Source organism: Phoca vitulina, unplaced genomic scaffold (genome assembly GCF_004348235.1).
Source record: "Phoca vitulina isolate PV1807 unplaced genomic scaffold, GSC_HSeal_1.0 scaffold16, whole genome shotgun sequence".
Lineage (NCBI taxonomy): Eukaryota > Metazoa > Chordata > Mammalia > Carnivora > Phocidae > Phoca > Phoca vitulina.
Genome location: NW_022589719.1, coordinates 16088397 through 16111539, shown reverse-complemented (window position 1 = coordinate 16111539; position 23143 = coordinate 16088397).

Genomic DNA, 23143 nt, shown 5'->3' with positions numbered 1-23143 from the left:
CTTGAAAAGCTGTTTTACAAAAGAAAATATATGAATTGTCATCAGGGAAATAAAAATGTAATCCTCAATTAGATAACATTTCAAACCCATAAAAATGACTCAGTTAAAAATGACTGACAGTTTTAGACACTAGCAGAATATATAGCACCTGGGACTTGCGTACATTGCCAATGGGTGTTTAAATTGTTTTAATCACTTTGGTGGATTGTGACCAAACAATTCTATTCCAAGGTATTTATCTAAGAGAATTTAAAACATATATCCATAAAAAGATTATAGGGGAGCCTGGTGGTTCAGTCGGTTGGGCACCGACCATTGATTTCAGCCGAGGCCATTATCTCAGGATCCTGAGATGGAGCCCAGCATCTGGCTCTGTGCTCAGTGGAGAGTCTGCTTGAGGATTCTCTCTCTCTCTCACTCTGCCTTTCCCCGCCCTTGCACATATGTGCATGCTCTCTCTCTCTCAAATAACTAAATAAGCCTTTTTTTTTTTTTTAAAAGATTTTATTTATTTATTTGACAGAGGGAGACACAGCGAGAGAGGGAACACAAGCAGGGGGAGTGGGAGAGGGAGAAGCAGGCTTCCCGCGGAGCAGGGAGCCTGATGCGGGGCTCGATCCCAGGACCCTGAGATCATGACCTGAGCCGAAGGCAGACGCCCAACGACTGAGCCACCCAGGCGCCCCTAAATAAGCCTTTTTTTAAAAAAAGAGATTATGTAAGAATATTTATAGCAACTTTATTCATAACAAACAAAACTAAAAATAACTCAAATGCCCAGCCACTGAGAATCAATAAACAAAATTTTCTGTATCCATACCACTTGACAACAAATTAAAAAGAAAAAAAATATATGAATAAACATAGATGAATGTATATATAAATACAATGATTACACAAATCTTTATCAAATATATAAACATTCAAATTATACTGAATGAAAAAAACTTGTCATAAAAGACTAAATATTATAATTTCATTTATATAAAATTACAAAACAGGAAAAACTCACATATAGAAATGAAAATCTAAGTGAGGGAAACAGGGAACAGAGGAAGAACACAAAAGAACTTTCTAGAATGATGAAATTCTTGTATATGTTGTTTGTTGTGATCATCGCAGTGAAACAATTGTTACAACTCTTTATACTTATCACCTAAGATCTCTGCATTTTGTTGTATATAAATTGTACTCATATTTTTTAAAAAAGTATCAACTAAAACATGTATTAGCAGAATATTATGTCCCCAAAAGTTTTTTATTTTTTTGAAATTTTATGTGAATCAGTATGCTTAATAGCAGAACAAAACTCTATATTTTTTGTCCTAAGAATAATTTGAAATAGGAAGATTTTTGTACTGAATTTAGAATCCTATATGTTCCTCAGGAGTTACAATCTTTGATAATCTCTTTTCAGGCATCCTAAAATATTCTTGTGATTGGGAATAACTGAATAAAGGATTCCCAATACTATGTAAGACTTTACATGTGCTTTGTGTTTTGCTGTATTTCAACTTTGTTCTGGTGATTTGCTATTTCTTGATTTTAATCCAAGGAAAAAAGACAGTAATAATCATATTATGATAGACTCTTTAAAAAACATAAATAATGTTTACCTCTATAGTAGCAAAATATGCAAATATCTAAATGTAATGTTACTTACACTAAAAGGTAATGTCTTTCATGTTTTGTCCTATAGCAAATAGCAAAATATGCAAATATCTAAATGTAATGTTACTTACACTAAAAGGTAATGTCTTTCATGTTTTGTCCTATAGCCAGCTTCAAAATTCTTAATAGTTTATGAAACACTCTCACCATGAATGAATGTTTTGAAATGTATTAAAATGAAATTCCAAATGTATTGAAAATGATTCCATGTTTCTTTGCATAGCAGAAGGCACAAGATATACTGATGTCATATTATAAGCATTCAACATGGGCAGTGGATAAGCTTAGGTGCCATGACACTTTCAGTAAGACAAGAATGAAAATATGTTGTTGTTTTTTTTTAATTTTCCAGAAAACTATGATCTACATAAATGAGAACACAGTTGTGCTCTCAACTAATTCTAACATGTGGCTTCCAATTATTATTCAGTGATCTCCATCCAAGTTCAGCTCATTAGACCATTACAATTAAAAACCCTGCCCTAAAACTCAGTGCCTTCCACCGAGGACTCATACTAAAACCATTACAGAAGTTTCTGCACTTTATTGTGAAAAGAAATAAAATCTGTTTGGGAAAGAAGCCAGGCACAAAAGACCACATATTGTATGATTCCACTTATGAAGAATGTTTGAAAAAGGTAAATCTATGGAGACAGAAAATAGATTAGCGCTTGTCTAATCTGAATGTGGTGGGAAGTAGAGGATAGGAATTAATCATAAACAGATATGAGTGATCTTATTAGAATGATGAAAATATTCTAAAACTGGATTCTGGTGATAGCACAACTTGGTAAGTTTACTAAAATTCACTGCATTGTACACTTAAAATGAGTGAATTTTATGGTATGTAAATTATACCTCAATAAAATATAATTTTTAAAGATTGTGTTTGAGTAGTGAAACTAACCAGCATTTCTCTAAACTAGGAACTAGTTCCTCACACATCCAGATGTTAACACAAAGAAGAAAAAATAAAACAGTCACTACTATGTAAGAAGACATTATTTCTGTCTGTTAAGTGATTAACACATTTTGACAATTAAGTTAAAATAGATACTTACAGAAAGTTAAATATGAAACCCCAACTTTCTTGATAAAACCAAGAGAGTGGGATGGGGGGAAAAGCATTCCAAGCTTAAAGTTCAGAATGCTCTCCAAGATATATTTGGAGAGGAGCTCACCAATATAATGTTGTCACATACTTTTTTTTTTTTCCTTCACAAGTTAGAGGCACTGTGTTTCTCAACTTGAGAAAAGCAAGACAGTATGGAATGCCTGCTTTTACCCCCTAACTATACATACTTAGGACCTCAATTCAACTTAACTCAATTAATACAATACAATTAAGATAAAAATACTTAAATTAGTTAATCAGGTTTCTCAACATCAGCAGTATTGGGGGTATTTTGGCCCTAATTATTCTTTGTCATGGGGACTGTCCTGTGGAATATAGAATGTTTATCAGCATCCCCAGCTTCTACTCACTAAATAATAATAATTAGAAGGATACATCCAAAAAGATAATCTTAAAGAAAAAATTTAAAAGCTAGTGTATGTATATTGTTTGTAGATATAAGTAATTCATAATACTTTTAGGATGGGGTTTATATTTAGGAGATAAGAAAGGGAATAAGAAGCATAAGGAGTTAAAAGGAAGCTTCAGCCATATTAGTAAGGTTATAATAAAGAAAAAAAAAGAGACCTAAAACTAGCAAAATACAAATGTTTATAAACTGGGTGATAGGGGCATTTGTTTTGGTTAAATTATACTCAAGTAATTCATAGTATTAAGTCCTATGTCATAGAGTCCAGGAAGGTTTGTTTAGAGAATCAGGAAATGGAGCAGTCATTAAATAAAACTGCATCCCTAGAAATTTTAAGAGTCCTACATTTGACAATGTTGCTGTTTCACTCCTTGTATCTACATGACTTAGTCTCTAAAATAATAGCAATCATTCACAACATAATTACCAAGGAGGAAAGTTTACAAATGCATGCTTAAAACATAATCCACTTCAAAAATTGGGGACTAATTTTCCTTGCTGTCGACACAGAATTATACGATAGTCAAAGTTCAAACAAATAATTACCTTCAATTTCTCAAAAAGTGCAGAAAACTCTTAGCAGATATTGTGGTAATCCATTCTGGTTATTATTACATGGTTTGGTGTTATAAAAACTGAAAAAAACTAGACGTCAAATCGTGTCCCCTCAATCAAAAATAACTCCATGTGGTAAAATACTGATAAAAGTAGTTCTATTGAGAGTTATTCCTGCTCCCAGAAATTGGCACAAGAAAGGGTTTATATTAGAATTGAGATAATGAAAGTCCAGATTTTTTCCCTTTTAATTTTACAGTTGAAAGACCCCTTAGAGGTTGTTTAGCTCTTATTTTTATAGATGCGGAAAATGAGATTCAGAAAGTTCAGTTGATTTCCTTCTTCAAGGTCATCCTGTGATTTAGTAGCAGAGCTGAGTCTAGAACTCATATCTTTATCCTTCTATGTTCTTTCCACACTGCCAAAGTGAATCCCTGCAATATTATCTTTTTTATTTTCTAGAAGAGAATATTTTATAATACAACATAATGGCTTAATCAGTAACTACATGCCTAACGTGCATCTCAGAACACATTAAGAATATTAATGTTGTTATTAGGAGAAAAGGCTATTATTGCAGCTTAAGCTTTCATCTTCCCCCCATTTAATGCATAATCCTAGTTCATATGGGAGAAAAAAAAATCAGGTTCATTCAGCAACTTATAACCAGTGCAAACTCCATGACACTATCAATATGACAGCCTCAAGGTCAAAAGACTAGATCATCTCTACATCAGTCAGTTCTCTGCAACTCAAAGATGTCAATCATTGGGAAGGATCAGCTAACCTATCTCCCCACAAGCACTCTGACTGATTTAATGTTCACAACATTTGTTGTCAACAAAGGAAAATAAAGAGAGAGGAGATCCAATTTGTATCCTTCCATTCTAAGGCACTGGAAACACAGCCTAGAATAAATACAATGTTTATTCTCTCAACTGATGGCACTTCTCTGTTTACTTTTATCTGGTGTTTAATTTAGCTCAACAAATCTAACTTTCTTCTTTTTTTCTTCCTTTGAGGCTCAGAATTCTAGAGCTTTTACAAAGAGCTACCTGGATGAGGCTTGCTAAGGAAAGGAAAGCTAGCATTGTTTTGACACACTGACATAAAAAGTTGGTTCAGCACACAGTGATTTGACTAAACAGCTTACTAAAATTCTTGCCTCAAGAGACATATGTATATTCCCATTGTTACTAAAAAAAATTGTGATTTGTTTTCATCTGCGTCTTGGCTTATGGGTACAGGGGCAAAAGCACTGAATCTGGAGCAAGACAAATTGGGTTTATATCCTAAATCAAGATCATTTACCTCACTGGCCATACATTTGTCATTAGAATAAGGACAGAGGCACCTAGGTGGCTCAGTAGGTTAAGTGTCTGACTCTTGGTTTTGGCTCAGGTCATGATCTTAGGGTTGCAAGATCAAGCCCTGTGTTGGGCTCTGTGCTGGGCATGAAGCCTGGTTAAGATTCTCTCTCTTCCTCTCCCTCTGCCCCTCCCTCCCCTCTCTTTCTCTCTTAAAAAAATAAATAAATAAATAAGGATAATAATATCAAATAACATCAGTTAGGATTATATTTAGCTTCTAGTGACAGAAATCTAAACAGTAACAAAGACCTAAGCAAAACTTAGGTTTATGCTCTTTCATATAAAACACTGAGCAAGAAGATGGGAATGGCATCAAGGGACCAGAATCCTTTGAACTTGTTCTATCTTCCATGGCCTCTATCTCCAAGATCAGAGAAAGCAGCATTTTGATGTAAGACCAAAAAGGAAGGAAGGAATAAATATGGAGAGGTAAAGGGTAAACAGATGTTGACCCTAAAAAAAGCAGATATATGGCACAAAGGGCTTATGTCCCATCGGCCAGAATTAGATATGGGGCCATATCCCGCTGCAAAAAAAGGCTGGAAAATATGGCATCCATTTTAGATGGACTTCCCTGAAGCCAAAAAGTAGGGATTCTATCACCACAGTAAAAGGGAAGAATATATTGAGAAACAACCAGCATCTCTATCATATCTATCATAGGAAAGACTGCTAGTTTTCCACAAATATAGGGACTATATTCTCAAGCCCACTGTATTTAGATGTTACCACCATTGAAATGGGAGTAAAAGTGATGAGAGCTACTTCTAGGCCTACATCTGTAAGGTTCAGAGTATTCTTTCATGTTCTTCTTGCAGTTTACTTTTTCTTAATTCAGCTAAAACCTGAATTTTAAGTCATCAACCTTTTTTATGTAAGTGAGGACAATACCTCGAGGAATAGAAAAACCAGAATGAATTAGGTCCCTTCATGCTGTATGAAATGAAAACACTTGCTGACATGGGATACTTTCTTAGAACTAGTATATTAGAGATATCATTCTACATACGTTTTCAATGTGTTATAGCAGGTAAGCCTGACTTTGAGTGATATATTTACCTCACAGGGATGTCTCTAGAGATTAACTGATGTAATGTCTATAAAGCACTGGAAGTGTCTGCCCAAAGTAAGCACATAAATAAATAAATAAAATCAAGTACATATACATACATATACACATATAACAAACATATATATATTAGTTATATATTTATATATTTTATGTACATTATATGTGTTACTATGTGCGTAATTTTGTGTATATAACTATATAAAGAGCGTGTGTATAACTATATAGAGAGAACCAGCTATCTCTTTGAAATGTCACCTGGATCCTCCAAAGTGAATTTTACATCAACCATTATATATAGGATATAAATAAAGCAATATCAAGTATACTTTCCAAATTAGGTGAAAACCCATGCATTATTGTTGCCCTGATAAAATAAGCCAAAGTCTTATTTCTATAAATAAAGACAACATATGGACCAGAACTACCTTAACCTTATATGCCTCAATCCCTCTCCTTCTGAGGCCACCAATGGGTACACAGGATAAGGCCAACATAACAATTAAGAGTATTTATTATTATGATTACTATTATTATTACCTGGGGTTTGATTTCAATGTAAAATTTATCGCTTTTTTTTTTCTAATCACAAAATTAATTCTCATATATTTCTAATCTGATACAAAAAGTTCACCAAATCATATTCATCAAATGCCAGGGGCTAAGAAGTAAAAGAGATGAGGAGACAAAGTATACATAATGCAGGCCAACATCCTCAAGTCTTACTGTCTGCTCCAATACCTGCAGCTATAAAACTGAGTAGATGCTGGCCCTTGGTTGAGCATGCAACCCCAAACTCCAATTTTCCTTTCCCCGGCCCCAGAAAACTGTCACTGCTGCTTGCTTGTCCTCTGTGCTCAGTGCCACAAATCAGCAAATGCTCTCAGGAGAAAAAGCAGGTAAAGGTAGGTCTCAGTGAAGCATTTGCACTCTCAGGTATCCCAGCCTCTCAAATTCTGACTTCCTTGTTTGCCTTCTACTAGCCTCAGAAATGATCTTTGTATCTTACACAGTTTTCAGAAATATTTTGATGGATAAGTTAATCCAATATAATATACTATGTCGCAAGAAAAGGAAACAAATGTCAGTTTTGAATGGTATCATAGCCAGCCTCCAAGATGAGCCCCAATGATCCCAATCTCCTGATATTCTCACTCTTACGCAGTCTCTTCTCAGAGTCCATGCGGTTTGGTCTGTGGATTAGAATACAGCACAGGTGAATGTACATCACTACTGAGGCTAGGTCCAAAAACTCACGGTAGCTTCTGCCTCACGCCTGAACCCTTGTTCCAGGAGTCAAGGCCATGCCATAAGGACAGGAAGCCCAGTGAAAAGGCCAAAGACTGAGAAACTGAGGCCTTTTACCAAGAATCAGGAGAAAATGAGGTCTCCTGTCAACAGCCAGATGAGTGAGTCATCTTGAAAATGGGTCCTCCAGAAAAAAAAAAAAAATGTGGATCCTCCAGGTCAAGGAAGATGTGGTGTATGTACACACACACACACGAATATTACACAGCCATAAAAAAAGATGAGACCTTCCCATTTGCAACAACATGGGTGGACCTAGAGTGTATTATGCAAACTGAAATAAGTCAGTCTGAGAAAGACAAATACCATGTGATTTCACCCATATGTGGAATCTAAAATATAAAATGAATAAACAAACAAAAAACAAAAGGAGACCTATAAATAATAGAAAACAAATTGATGGTTGTCAGAGGGAAGGAGGGACAGGATGGGCAAAATAGGTGAGAGGGAGTGGGAAACCCAGGTTTCCAGTTATGGAATAGCTAATTCATGAGAATAGAAGGCACAGCATAGGGAATATCATCAATGATATTCTAATAGTGTTGTATGGTGACAGATGGTAACTACACTTGTGGTGAGTATAACATACTGTATAGAGAAGTTGAATCACTATGTTATAAACCTGAAACTAGTGAATGTGTGTCAACCATACTCAAATAAAAAAAAAAAAAAATTTAAGTAAAAGAAAATGAATCCTCCAGCCCCAGTAAAGCTTTTGCATGGCTGCAACCTGAGCGGATGGCTTAACCACAGCCTCACGGCAGACCCAAAGCCAGAAATATTCAGGTATGTTGCTTTTGCATTCCTGGCCCTCAAAAACGGTGTAGGATAATAAATGCATTAGTGTGGTTCTTTTTAAATTGTGATAGAATACACACAACATAAAATTTACCATCTTAATCATTTTTAAGTGTACAGCTGAGCACTGTGTATTCACTACATGTATACTAAGTGTAGTCACACTGTTGAGTACTCGTTTGTGCTGTATCTGTCAGGATAGAAGTGTCACTGTTGGTTCAACACATAACCAATTTTATAGTGCTACTTAGTTCTTATTCCTATTATACAGGAAAAGTTATTGTCCCATAAATAATGTGTCCACAAAGATCATCTATTTCTTCCCATAGAATGCTATATTCTCTATATTCTAAACTGAAGAGTTTGGGTTGGTAGTTCTGCTCACTCTCTCCCTTTAACTTAAAAGCTACTGAGCAAATGTTCAAGTCTCATCAACTAAATCCTAAAAACAAACTTATTTTTCCCTTACTCTCATGGGATGAGACAAAGAATTGGATACTGAAAGATTCTGTGAGACCATGGCAAGAGGCGTGAGAAGAAGAGGTGAAATGGGAAAGCTTCATCTCAAAGTCAAAATGTCGTCACAAGTTAGAAAAACCCTAGCCACATGTACACTAAGCCAAACAAGATTTGGTTGCCTTCAATTATTTTTTCAAGTTTCTAAATTTGGGTTTGCATTCTGGCATGTCTTCTTGTTATAATTCTTTAGTCAGGAAATATTATTTTCTTACTTTTTAATTGCTGTCCATAGGCTTTTAAGTCCTTTACTGCCTAAAAATCTCAGAAAGGCAACTGTCTATGTAATGTGCAATAATCTGGGATTTATTAATCATAATTGCTTATTCATCCCAAACTACCAATGGAAGACCTTCTCCCTTGGGCTACTTTGCAAAGGCATCAATGTGGTTAAATAAGGAGGAAAAAAAAAATACAAAGAACTTTGATGACCTATAGTGCTTAGAGAACCAACCCAGATGTGAAGGAGGCAATTAAATAGAAAATCATTTTATTGTTCTTATTTGAAGGTCAATCTACTCCTACTTTGTGTTTTAGCTCTAGCTTAATGGTAAATATAACTACTCTTGTCTTTTCTAGCTTTCCTAGCTACCTGCCGTGACATAGTTAATAGAAATAATTACCAAACTTTGTGTCATATTTCCACATCAAATATACTATTTTAAATATTTTAATATTAACTTAGCTGATTCACACTTTAGAAACTTATAAACTTCTTCAGCCCATAATGTTGGAAGCCGTACAATTTATATAGTTGTGGAAGCATTCCAATTCTGACACAAAACAGAAGCAGATGTATCTGCAATGAGATCCACATGAAGGAAACATAGCTAAACTTTTAAATATAGAAAACTAGACAAAATCTTTTTAAATAAATAACATTGTCTAGATTATTTATGCATTTTTCTTCAGATGACTTTAAAAGCATCCAAAATATCTGAGTGACATTACCCACAGAGCAAGAACATTTGTCTACTAGAAACTGGGTGAGATAATGCCCAAAATTATGCACTAAGACATTGTCACTGGAACTGAGGTGTGTTAAAAATATAAATTTCTCTTCTCTTTGAAACTTCATAAATTAATAAAATAAGAACAAGATCTACATAGTATTCCACAGTTTTTAAAAATCATATATATCTCACTTTACATTTCTTATTTAATCATTCCCTGTGAGGAAGCAAGTTTTACATACATATATACGTGATTCTCTCTCACTTGGATCATTACAATAGCTTGCCAAATATACCTGTGCATGAGATGAGGCAGGATCCTTGGAATTTTGACATTCAGCATAAAACCTGGAACATAAAACAGCTACTACTTCCATGAAAATAAAGGAACTAGACATGTGTCTACCCATCCATGTATATAAACTGAGAAAGATGATCACTTATCAAGAGAAAAGGAAAGAAAAAACGTACTCCACAGGAAAATGAAACCAAAATATACTACATTGCGTTATGTAATTTCCAGGATCACATACTTGTCTTTTGATCAAACCAGGTCTGATGATTACTCAGACTCTTTTCAGGGTCCAGAATCCAGACTAACAAGAGATTCCTTTTTTTTTTTTTTCCTTAAGATTTTATTTATTTATTTGACAGAGAGAAACACAGCAAGAGAGGGAACACAAGCAGGGGGAATGGGAGAGGCAGAAGCAGGCTTCCCGAAGAGCAGGGAGCCCAATGCGGGGCTCGATCCCAGGACCCTGGGATCATGACCTGAGCCGAAGGCAGACGCTAAACGGCTGAGCCACCCAGGGGCCCCTAACAAGAGATTCTTAAGAGTCAAAATGACCAACACATTTGTACTCCTGGTGGCTCTTGAGTACCCAGACAAGACCTAACTAAGACTCCCCACCTGACCACACAATACCCTTTACCTGCCTGCATGCTGTACGCTTCCTGCCTCTGTCCTGGGTCTTCCTCAAACATGAGGAATCTTTCTGGACACCCATGCAAATGAAACCTTGAAGTGCAGGGAAGTTCACAGGTATAGCCTGAACTCTTTACCAATGGGGGACAGAATCCAGTGGATCCCAGACAAATTTCTTTCTCCTTTCTCTCTCCCTCCTAGCCCTGCCTAAGACACAGCAATGCTACTGACAGGCAATTTACAAGGCTGTTCAGAGATATGATCCAAAGGATGAAACTATAAGTCACACTTAGCAGCCAGACAGATAACCCATGTGCACATCAACTCTCTATTCTATTCACACTCCCCTTGTCCCATACTACTGCTACTCTCTGCACTATAGTCCCCTTAAAATAATAGCATGTAAGCCCTCTTCTGTAAGTGTTGCTTTTTCTAGACTGCAGGTAAAAACACAAAACCAAATACCACATATGGATGTGAGGTACAAGTTCACACACTAGGAAGTGAGAGAGAATGTTGCTGAGAAATTGACAAAATCTGGTATCAAACTGTCAGAACTTCTATTGATCTGATTGAAATAAAAAGCTGTTCCTATAGGATCCACTTTCATAGCCGAAGGCTCATGGGACTCCCACAAAGGATAACACTCTTGCCAGTTATGAATGAAAACTAAAATAATCGCAAACAACATGAATAAATGAATTTTCATGAGTGATAGTAAATAATGCAAACACTCAAGAAAGGAATCTAAAATAATGAGCCACCTGAACAAACTTATTTAAAAATCTGTTTAAAATAATTAAAAACATAAAGAGTAGGAAACAAAATCAAAATAACCAAATAATATTAACCAGAATAGGCACATATTTACAGAGGAATCAGATAAAATTTTCATGCACGTAAAATAGAGTGACTTGGAATAAAAACTCAGTTTATAGGTTAAAGAGCAAATTCCACAAAGCCAAAGAAAGAATTATTAAACTGAATTTGGTGTCTAAGGAAATCACCCAAAATGGAGCACAGAGAAATAAAAACATGGGTATCATTTTTAAAAATAATTATTTTCCACGAGTAACAGAATTTAAAGGTCTGATATAGTCTATTAGGAACATCAGAAGGAGGGGAAAAAGAAATAGGAGGATCTACAATGTTTAATGTGCCAATGGCTATACATTTTTCCAGAACTGAATCACCAACCACAAAGCTGTTTTGCTTACTTTTTCATTTTAGGGCTCAAAAATAATGTCATTTGAAAAACTAAACTTGCTTTTAAAATGTTTAGCACAGTCTTTTTGGCCCTCCTATTTGAAACTGCTGCATTTGTATTTCTCTATGGTATTTTTTTTGTTGTTCACGAGGCATGACTTCCGATTAATAGCCAGATATTCCTAACACCAGATTTTTGTTTCCAGCTGCCTGGGAAAAAACACTCCTTAATAGACGGAATCACACAGAGCTCTTGATGCCAGATTGGACCTACAAAAGTATATTTTACAAAGGTATATTGCCTCCTTACACAGAGGGTGAATTGCTTCCCACAGAGACACCTCTACATAGTATGCTGCAAAATGAGAAGAATCAAGTATTTACTCATATTTCCACTGAAATCAAAATAAAAAGTAAAGTATTAAAATACTTTGACAGAGTTGAATATCATGAAAGCATTCCATTGTTATATATGTCACTAGGTGTCATTTTGTTTTCTTTGTATTTATCCTGCTTAGTATTTTTCTGACACTTCTGGCTCTGAAGTTTGATATTTTCAACTACTTTGGAACATTTGGGGGCATTACTTCTTCATTTTTTCCTGTCCCCCCCCATAGTAATATTCCCACTACAGATATACTAGATAGAGTAATATTGTTCCACACATCATTGTTCCTTTATTTTTGCAAAATTTCAGCTCTCTCTTTTACAGATTGGTTAATTCCTAATAATGTGCCTTTAATTCAGTCCTAAGCAGTTCTTTTTTCTATATAGTTTCCATTTCTTTGCTAATATTTCCTATCTATTCATTCATTGCATCTGTTTCTGCAAGCCCCTGAATGTATTTACAATATCTGTTTTAAAGTACATGTATGAGTAGAAAGGAAGGAAAGAAGGAAGGAGGGAAGGAAGGAAGGAAGGAAGGAAGGAAGGAAGGAAGGAAGGAAGGAAGGAAGGAAGGAAGGAAGGAAGGAAGGAAGGAAGGGGGGAGGGAGGGAAGGAAGGAAGGAAGGTGGACGGATGGACATGTCTGATAATTGCAAATACCTGGGCCATCTCACAGCCTATTTATATTGAATACATTTTATGATAATGGATGAAATTTATTTCTTTATATGTCTAGAAAAACAACAAAAACATTTTTATGCTGAAAATCGTGGATGATATACCATAGGGAGTCCAGACTGTGTGTTGCTTTCTTTTAGAGGATGTTGACTTTTGATCTGCCTGTCAGAACAAAGTGACTGGCAGATGCCCTTGGCTTTATGTTTTGTCATGGCTGGTCTATTTCGTTTCTGTTTTTGGACTTTACTCAACAGTTTGGTCTTTACTGATAAGGTGTATCCTTTCTAGGGTCTTAACTGAATGTCTCAGGTGCTCAGTAAGCAAGGCTTCCCTATATTGGCGGGGGTGAAACTCCAGTGCCCCCCAGCACTTCGCTACCTTGGATGCCACCGTTCAGCCCTCGGCTCCATGGCAGCCCCTCTCTGCTGGGTCTCTTGGAGCTGTGTCTTCTGTTAGCTCAGCACTTGCACAGTGATCCTCAGGGAACCCACCAGGTTTCTGGGCCCCGCCTCCCTGCATAGCTTCTTCCCTTAGACTTCCCTGCTTTCCAAATTCCAGGTGCTCCAGTGGTCTAGAACGTCCCAATTCATCAAGACCTCCTTGCTCTTCTTCTGGGATTTAGCCCACTACACAGTATTCCAGAAAAGTGCCCTCAGGCATCAGGTCAGGACACAGGTAGAGACTTCTCCCAAGGAACACCATATTGCATTGCCTGTTGTCCAAGGCCTGAAGAGAGCTGTGTCATACACTTTGGGCAGTTGTATAGTTCCTTACGGCAGAAGGGTAAATTTGGAACCGTGGCCAGATGTGGAGTTTCTAAAGCATTGTGTTGAAGAACAAAAGTACCAACAAAAAAATTAGAAACAAACTAAACACTCATTACTATATAATTGGTTAAATAAATTTATGCTGCATGCTTACCTTTAAACTCCATCTTGCCTTTGAAAAGAATGACACGGAGAGATGTCTACGACACATTGTTAAAATAAAAAAATTTTTTTTAAAAAGCAGTGTTCGCAAAGCCACAAAACTCTGTGTGTATACATATATATGCAAAATACGGAATGAAAACTGCAAGGATAAACTTGAAATTGCTAATATGTGGTTACTTCAAAGAGTATAACTAAAAATAGCAGTGTATGTATACTTTGTGTATTACATGTCTCTGTGGTATTTGTATCATTCACAATGTGAAGATGCAGTAATACTTTTTAAGATAAAATAATGAAGAAGACTTCATATTGGTTAATTACTTGGGACTCACTATGAACCTGTTTAACTCTTTGGTGAAATGCCTGCTGTAGCTTCAGAGTTAAAAAGCATCTGAAGTAACAAAAGCAGAAACCGGACACGTTTATAAAAATATGATGACTTTCCCGGCACTGCCTCCCTACCTCTTAACCTTGACACCCAGTCTGCACAGCAGTATCTCCCACCCCTTCTGTGTTGTTAAGTGCTGCAGATCTGAAATGCTCTTTCCCTACTATTACTGGAAACTGACATGAAGGGTCCACTCTCTCCTGCAAATCTGACATGCCAATTTTGAGAGAGGATTTGAGTAGGAAACACTTGTCACAATTTATTCCTTTTCCAATTGTGAGACTCGGAGTCTCCCACAGGCCCCCAATTTGAATAGCTGAAAACTACTTTTATGTCTTTCAAAATCCTGACAGGCATGTGGACTCAGAACATGCCAGCAATATGTCAAACAGCATCAGTCCCTCTGCCTCCAAGAATGATTGAGACTATCTTTTAGGATCAGTTCCCAAAGAGTGATTTGCTCAAAATCAGCTAGTTCAAACAAGAATTCTTTTCCTGAGAGTTCAAAAATTCATGGTAATTGGAACTGGAAATTACTTAGGTCAGCCAATCATGTCTCCACCTTCTACCTTTGTCCTCATCACCACTATTCTCTATAAAATCGGTCACACTCAGAACTAACAGTGTCCTTAATTAAACTATTGGGAATATAACGCAGTCACTGGTAAATATTCCTATCAATATCAAAAATGTATTCTATATATTCCAATTTCACTTACCTTCATAAACATGTTATCATGTTGATAATTCAGAATAAATCTCACTGTCAGAATTTCTAGAAGCTGGAGAGAGACAACCTTAATTCAAGTCCTGGCTCTGTCAATCATCAGCTTTGCAACTTCGGTCAAGTTATTTAACTTCTTTGTGCACTTTGTTCTTTCTCATCAGTGAAATGGGGATAATGGTATCTATATTACAGGATTGTTTGAGAATTAAGTACCTTTTATTTAAAAGTACATAGGTCATAATAAGTACTTAATAATATGTGTTAATTATCATCACCACCATCTTTACAGTCTTCATCATTAATATCATCTCCTAAATGATTAAATTATTATTCTTATAAACTAGTAATGGTCTTCCATAAATTGATTTCTTTTATTTTGTCTTTAAGGATTTTACCTTCTTTAAGCTGTGCCAAACCAACAGTAATTGCTTATTGTTGACACATGAATAATGGCTGTGTTGTCAAAAGAACGCGCCCAAACTCAAAGCAAGCACTCAGTGAATTTTATTTGAGCTCAACCCCACTCACATTAGATTGTCACACAACAGTTTACCAATGCTTTAGAAGCCATGGGGGGTGCTCATCAAGTACTTATTCAATGGATGATGATTTTATGAGAAAATACATATATCATCATTTCCATTTGATATTAATGAGGCACTAGAGTTCATTGAACAGGTTAGGAACTTTATGTCTGATGACAGATAGATAGATAGACAGATACATATGTATGGATATAGATGGAGATGCATGTATGGATATATAAAATTATTCTTACCTACAACTGGGTCACTAGGCAGAGCCTTAAAGTTTTATACCCTGTTCTTTAGAAAGTAACTTTCACTAGGACAAGTGTCACCAACTACTCTCCAAGATTTGACCTTTACTGCCCACCTGCTTCTACTCACTGACCTCTACCCCACATTTTCTTTGAGCTCTTCTTTCCAGCTTATCTCTTAACTCAGGAAAATGCAACCTGAAACCACCCCTCTAGCACAGTAACTGCCCTGACAAAACCTCAAGCCAGCCCAGACCACCCAGACCAGTTTGTGTAAGCCCCGATTCACGCCTGCGCAGACGGACTGCGGAGTGACTTCACCTAATGACTGAGCCACCCACGTGCTCCCCACTTGTTCATTTTAAACTGACTTCATTAATTCACAATGAGGAAGAATATCTGAGTCATGAGACAATGTGAGTTGTGTGGCCTACACAATCCCCTTCCAAGGGTAATACAGAGACCTCAACTAAGAGACAATGTTGCCATGGGAAAACCCTAGAGAAACACTTTACCCAGGCTGAAGCAAGACTATGGCTGAAATGTTTAAGGAACACCAAAAACAAAGTGTAACTCAAGAGTAAAGAAGGGAAAGAATGGCCTAAGATAGTGTCAACAAAGCAGCCAGAGACCAGGTTACATAGGGTTTTGGAGGTTCTATCAGACATTTGGATTTTACTCTGAATGAGGCAGAATGCCACTGACAGGGTCCCAATATGGTAAGACATTATCTTTTTTGTGCTTTAAGGTCTTTCTGCTGTTGTGTGTAGAACAGACAGAAGTGATCTCAGAACAGAACAAAAAAGATGAGAAGGCTGTGGAGGTGTCCACTCTTCTGTTTCCTTGTTTTATGGTTATTAACACCCATCACACTTCCCATTCTATATAAAAATATTTATATAGCCTTGAGGTCAGGAACAATATCAGATTAATTTCTTTTTCTTTTACCTACTGCAATGCTTATCATATTCTCTTATTTTTCACAGTATTTCTTGGAAGTATTTCATAATAGTTATGAAAACAATTGAATTTCCAAGGTTTTTAATGCATTTCAATAAGGCAGTTTTTAATTACTGTTTTATTTTTAATTATTACAATTTTTCTATCATTTTGAATAGAAAGTCTTCCAGATTAGAGATACGGCATAACTGAAAGACTTGGCAGAGAAACCAAACTATCACCAATGCATTATAGTAGTGTAAAGAGGAATATTTATTAAATGGCCACTTGAACACATGATTCTGTAGGAAAATATTCTTTCATTATCCATGTTGGCAATCTTTCATCAGCACTATATTTATACCAGACTAACAGAATTTTGTAATGCTTCCAATGAATTAAATTTGCATGTTTGACATGCATAGGCTTTGTAAAAATCTGCACAGTATTTAAATCATTACATAATCTTACTCAATAGCTATGAGCAACAAGAAACACAAGCAACCTCTCAACTTTCTCTGATCAAAAATGTACTTCATTTCTTTGTAAACAGGAAAGTGCCTAGACTCATCTATTGTTGCTGAATTGATATGCATAACTTTGACTGATCTTATCTCCTGTTTGTAAATCTTCATGCAATGAGAGAGGGACATAACATAAGCCTGATGATTGTAAGTGGCATTAAGTAACTAGAAGCTACAGACCTCAGTGCCATGGCAGGATGGCACACAGAATGTTAGATAAAATCTAAAGAGCTCCTCAGCTTCCAGAAAAGAATACAATTTGGATTGTTAAAATTATGTGACTCTCTGCTTCTCTCCCTTTTGATTAAGTCTTAACACAACACACATATAATTATGTTCCTTTAAAATCCAGAAATAAAAAAAGAGATGAAAAATTAACTGAGTGCATTTTATGATGAACAATTCAGTGAGTTTCTCAGATCCTAGAACTTATTTATTCTTATCTTTCACAGCATTATAAAAGCATCTATTTGTTATCTAGTGTTTGATCATTTTTTCCCTCTTTGATGCAAAGTCCAGCAAAACAAATGAAAAAGCTTGAAAATTAAGGATGGTCTTATAATGAAACTCTAAGAAGTAGAGAGTTTTTCCTGTTTTTTTTTTTTTTTTTTGAAAAGGCTAAATTCAAATAAGTTTATTTAGTGCCAATAATCTCTCTCTCTCTCATATTTCTAATCTCACCTTGACCCAATTACACAAACAATAGAAAAACCAAAGGACTTGATATTCCTGACCATTGTATTTTTTAAATTAAATCCTAATTGCCATAAGACAGCAATCCTCATTTAAATATTATTGGTTCATATTAACGCTCCTCTGTAAACACAATGTTTGGGAATCACATTAACTGTTCCAGTTACTATTGCTGTGTAACAAAACCACCCCAAAATAATGATTAAAAAAATTAGGCTCATGGATTTTGTGTGTCTGTAATGAATAGAGTATAGCAAGGACGATTTGTGTCTGTCCCTTATCTGAAGCCTCAGCTGGAAAGGTGCAAAGGCTGAGGTGACTTGAACACAGGGGGCTAGGATCGTGTAAATGTGTCTGATAGTCAGTGCTAGCTATTGGCTGGAACCAGAGCCAGGGCAGTTGAGCAGGATACTTCACATGGCTTTTTCATGAGGCCTGCATTTCCTCACAGCATGGTCCCCTCAAGGTAGTCTTTACATCATTTCTCAGGGCTCCAAAGTTATGCTTCCCAGCTCACAAGCCAGAAATCGTGTTGCCTTTTATGACCAGGTCTTGAGAATCATGCTGCATCACTTCTGCCAAATTTAATTGTTTACAAACTAACTTCAAGCCAGCTCAGATTCAAGAAAAGGGTAATTGAGGACCACATGTGGATGGTAGAGTGGTAAGGTTCAAAAAGGATAAGGGATGGGAGATACTATACAGCCACATTTGGAAAATAAAAAGTACTTCATCGACTTTTACATTCCTATGTTAACCGGAATGTAGTTAGATGAAGGTCTTACACAAGCAACAGTAGCAACCCGAACAGACAACCTGTTATGTTAATATACCTTATTATGTTTAAGTGGGAGATTTCCTACTTCATCAATGGCTGAGTCCTCAAATACAGGAACTAAGTAAGAATACTTCTTATATATATTCTTTTTTTTAAGATTTTATTTTTTTATTTCAGAGAGAGAGAGAGCTAGCAAGCATGAGCAGGGGGAGGGGCAGAGGGAGAAGCAGACTCCCCGCTGAGCGGGGAGCCTGACACGGGACTAGATCCCAGGACCCTGGGATCATGACCTGAGCCAAAAGCAGATGCTTAACCAACTGAGCCACCCAGGTGCCCTCTTACTCATATATTCTAAAGAGATTTTGGAGACTATCTACAAAAGACTTGGTAAGTAGTAAACACAAACTAGTTTTACCATTTTTAGCTCACAACCTACTCCCAAAATACAAAATGATGAAATAGTGCTCAAAGCCAAATAGTAGTTAAAATAATTTGGGGGAACCCATTAAACTGAATGGACTTCTTATGGGAGAAGGAATTCCAGGAGAAGACATACATGTTCTTGAAATATAACATGAGGCCTCTGCCCATTGATAAGTTTCTCAGGCTAACAGAGCAGGACGTAACTAATGCTAGCTCCAACCTCCTGACTTCTGCTTGGTCTAAGCCACCCATTCTCTCACCTCCCTACAGTCTCCATCTGATTCACTCCAACCCCTCCATCATAGCACGTAGAGTAGCTGCAAAAATCTAATCAGCTTATTCTTCTGCTTAAAATCCTTCAGTGGCTTCCCAGTTGTCAGGGTGCCTCTATGGGGGTCCTGCCCTTCTTTCATGCTTTCACCTCCTTGTGATGATCTTCCAGTGTCCAGCACCATGTCTAGTGCTTCCACCTGCCAGGTGTTCGGAACTTCCATCCCTCTCTGGAACCCCACAGCTTTTCTTAGACCTCACAACCTTTGCTGTGTCTTCCTGTTGACCAGATATCCCTCCAGCTTCATCACCTGCACAGAATTGTTAGTGTACCCCAACGCTGTTACAAGTTCCCTCTGCACCTTCTACGTCTCTTCTCCTAACACTCGTCAGACCTTATGAAAATTACTTGATTCTTATGTATTTCTATCTCCACAAAGTAAACGCCATGAAAATAGTGACTGAGTCTATCTTGACTGCCACAAAGCATCTAGAACAGCATTCAGCTCAAAATAAGAACTCATTAAGTATTCGCTGAAAGAACAGATTTTAAAAAATAATTTTCAACTTGCTTTTCAATTTCTTGACGGTGCGTTGCCAGAATTTCTAACATATATTTTATGTCATTATATGGTTTTAGGGGGTTTTTTCTCTTTAAAAGTTTTATATAACTGGAAAAATAAAAATAAAGCAGTAGGGCAAATCCTGGTGTGCTAAGAGTAATTCCACATATTTTCATCAGTTTCATCAATTGTTATCACTTGCCCAGGTGTACAGTTTTCTTATTCACTCTGTCCTATAGTATTATCAGCCTTTTGCTTTAGAAATGCTTCACCTCCATAGTACCTTTCTTTCTTTAGAGCTATTAAGTTTTTGATCTCTAAAATTTTTTATACAATCATGTATAATCATATATTTAGGGTATAGCTTCTCTTTGTCTCTCACACGCACACACTTTCTCTTTTTACTTACAATAATTAGAACTCTGAGCATGAGACTATATTTTATAGCAGGATTGCAAATGAAACAGGCTGAGCTGATGCCATAACATAGAGAGAATTTTATAACGTTTCTTGAGGGCAATGAAAGCCCCATCTTGAAAATTTCTTAGGGCAAAAGGGCAGGTGATAGGCTATATATAAAAGGAGTTATATATCAAAATATATAATTTATTTTTTAAAAGATTTTATTTATTTATTTGACAGAGGGAGACACAGCGAGAGAGGGAACACAAGCAGGGGGAGTGGGAGAGGGAGAAGCAGGCTTCCCGCGGAGCAGGGAGCCCGATGCGGGGCTGGATCCCAGGACCCTGGGATCATGACCTGAGCCGAAGGCAGACGCTTAACAACTGAGCCACCCAGGCACCCCTCAAAATATATAATTTAAAATGCATTTGTGGAGGGGAACTACTTCCTGGAGTTTAGTAGAAAGTGGTATTCGCTTGGCCTAGTTCATAGCACAATCCTTCAAAATCTATGATTACACCAAAGGCACAGTCATTACCTTAATGGAGGGGAAGCTCAAGAAGAACATGCAAACCTGGACACTTCAGCAAGAACCTTGATTATGGACAGTGGCAAAACAAGTGGGTCTTACTTTCATCTGAGCAAAACCACCTATAATTTAGAGGATGTGGCTATCTCCATGTTCAGAATGTGTAAGGAAGAAATGGGACTATCAAATTTTTTTTAAAGATTTTATTTATTTCAGAGAGCAAGAGCATGAGCAGGGGGAGGGTCAGAGGGAGAAGGGACCCCGAGATCATGACCTGAGCCGAATGCAGACACTTAATCCACTGAGCCACCCAGGTGCCCCTAGATTTCCAATTCTTAAAAACACTCTTTTGTACTGTTGAGTGATTAGTTCCTTTGTGGGGTTACTTGTTAATAAACAAGGTTCCATGTTAAGCTATTTGTTTATGAATTATGCATTAATAATTATGAAATATTAGCAGTTGTAGAGACTACAGTTAATGGATACTTGGTAAAACAGAATGAAGAAATGCTTATATAAAAATTAATTCTTTGGCACAAGTTAAAGGATTAATTAATACTGTAGATACAAAAGCACTTCTAATGCAACTTTTCTTTGATTCTAATAATGCATAAGCTATAGAGCACAGAAATACTTTTGGATTTGTTTAATATATATAAAAAGAGAAAAATGGCTTCTGTTTTCAAATTTGTGGTTATTTTTGAAAGACCTTTCCTGAATTAAAACAATTTATACATGTGTACATGGAGATAAAAGATTCTGATCCAAGTGGTCAAGTATACAATCTGTGATCTGCGTTTTTATAATACAGTGCTGGGGTAATCCTTAGGATTAATAATCACTGTTCTAACCTTTTATGCCAAACACTCCCATAGTTGTACTATCGTATCTGTGTGAGGGATTTTCACATCTACATTTCTAGCTTTGATCTCTCATCAGAGATTGAGATCAGCAGTTCCAATTCCACGCTGGATTTTTCCACATGGGCGGCCTGCCAAACCCAAGTTCATGTTCAACAACAAATCCATGGAAAGGCATTGAGAGACACACACAGAAGAGCAGCAGTCTGTGGTCAATGGATATTTCAATGCTGTTTTGGCCTTCATTTCACATCAGTTTGTTTCATTTATGTTTATAGCACTCTTCTAAGAACTGGTTTTCATCCTGTATCTTTGGTCATCGCCTACATGTATTTTTTATCTAAAGATGATTTTGAGTCTTTTCATTCTAATTCATGTACATTCACAGAGCTGGATTATTTTCTTTCCCTACATTTTCTAGGAAGGCTTTAAGTACTGATACTGGACATTGGAAATTATGTTTATGAAACTGACCAATATCATTATTGACAAAATGTCAGAGTTTCCCAACAATGAAGAAACTGATCAGTTTACTTGTCCAGGGCCAATGAGGTTAACAATTGTGACTCCTGAGAAATTCTACTTCCAAACTGTGAATAAAGATTTTAATTGCAGGTTCACGCTTTCTCTTAATAACATCATGCCAACTATTATGATACATGTGTGGTTGTAAGAAAACAAAGCTTTAATGGGGAAGAACTATGTAAATATGTTGCAATGTGGAAAAGATCTTAACCAATAAAAATCTTTGTAAAAATTGATCTTGTGAGCTTCCCTCAAAATGTTAGCTTGTCTACACCCCTGATGTTGAAACACAAATTCGGTAAATTTTCCAATGATACTGCGAGCCAGCTACTACAATTTCCACCCCCAAGTAAGCTATATATACTGAGGGGAGGATGAGGAAGGAGCTCAGTACCTTCTCTCCCTATCTATTTGTCTAGATGGCATCATTCTTCAAGACCCATTTCAAACACATCTTCCCCATAATGTCTCACATGATTCCATAAGCCAGACATGATAATTGTCCTTTGAACCACACCACACAGAACTTATGTGTCTTTTGGCACTATTTTAAGGCACTCCATGTTATCATTATGTAATATTTTATTCTGTTGTCTTCGAGGCATTATTTCCTTCAATATTTCAAGATCTGGTTCATGTAATAGGTACACATCATACCTATTCACATCATAGATACTCAAATACCCAAGCCACACAACAGGTATTTAAACACAAGTTAATTGGACCAGTTTCACCAGCACTCAATCCGTGTCATTTCCAATCTCTTCAATTTGGAAGCATATGGGCCTCCGTCAGTTCCAGTAGCAGAATCAGTCTCATTAGTGAGACAAAC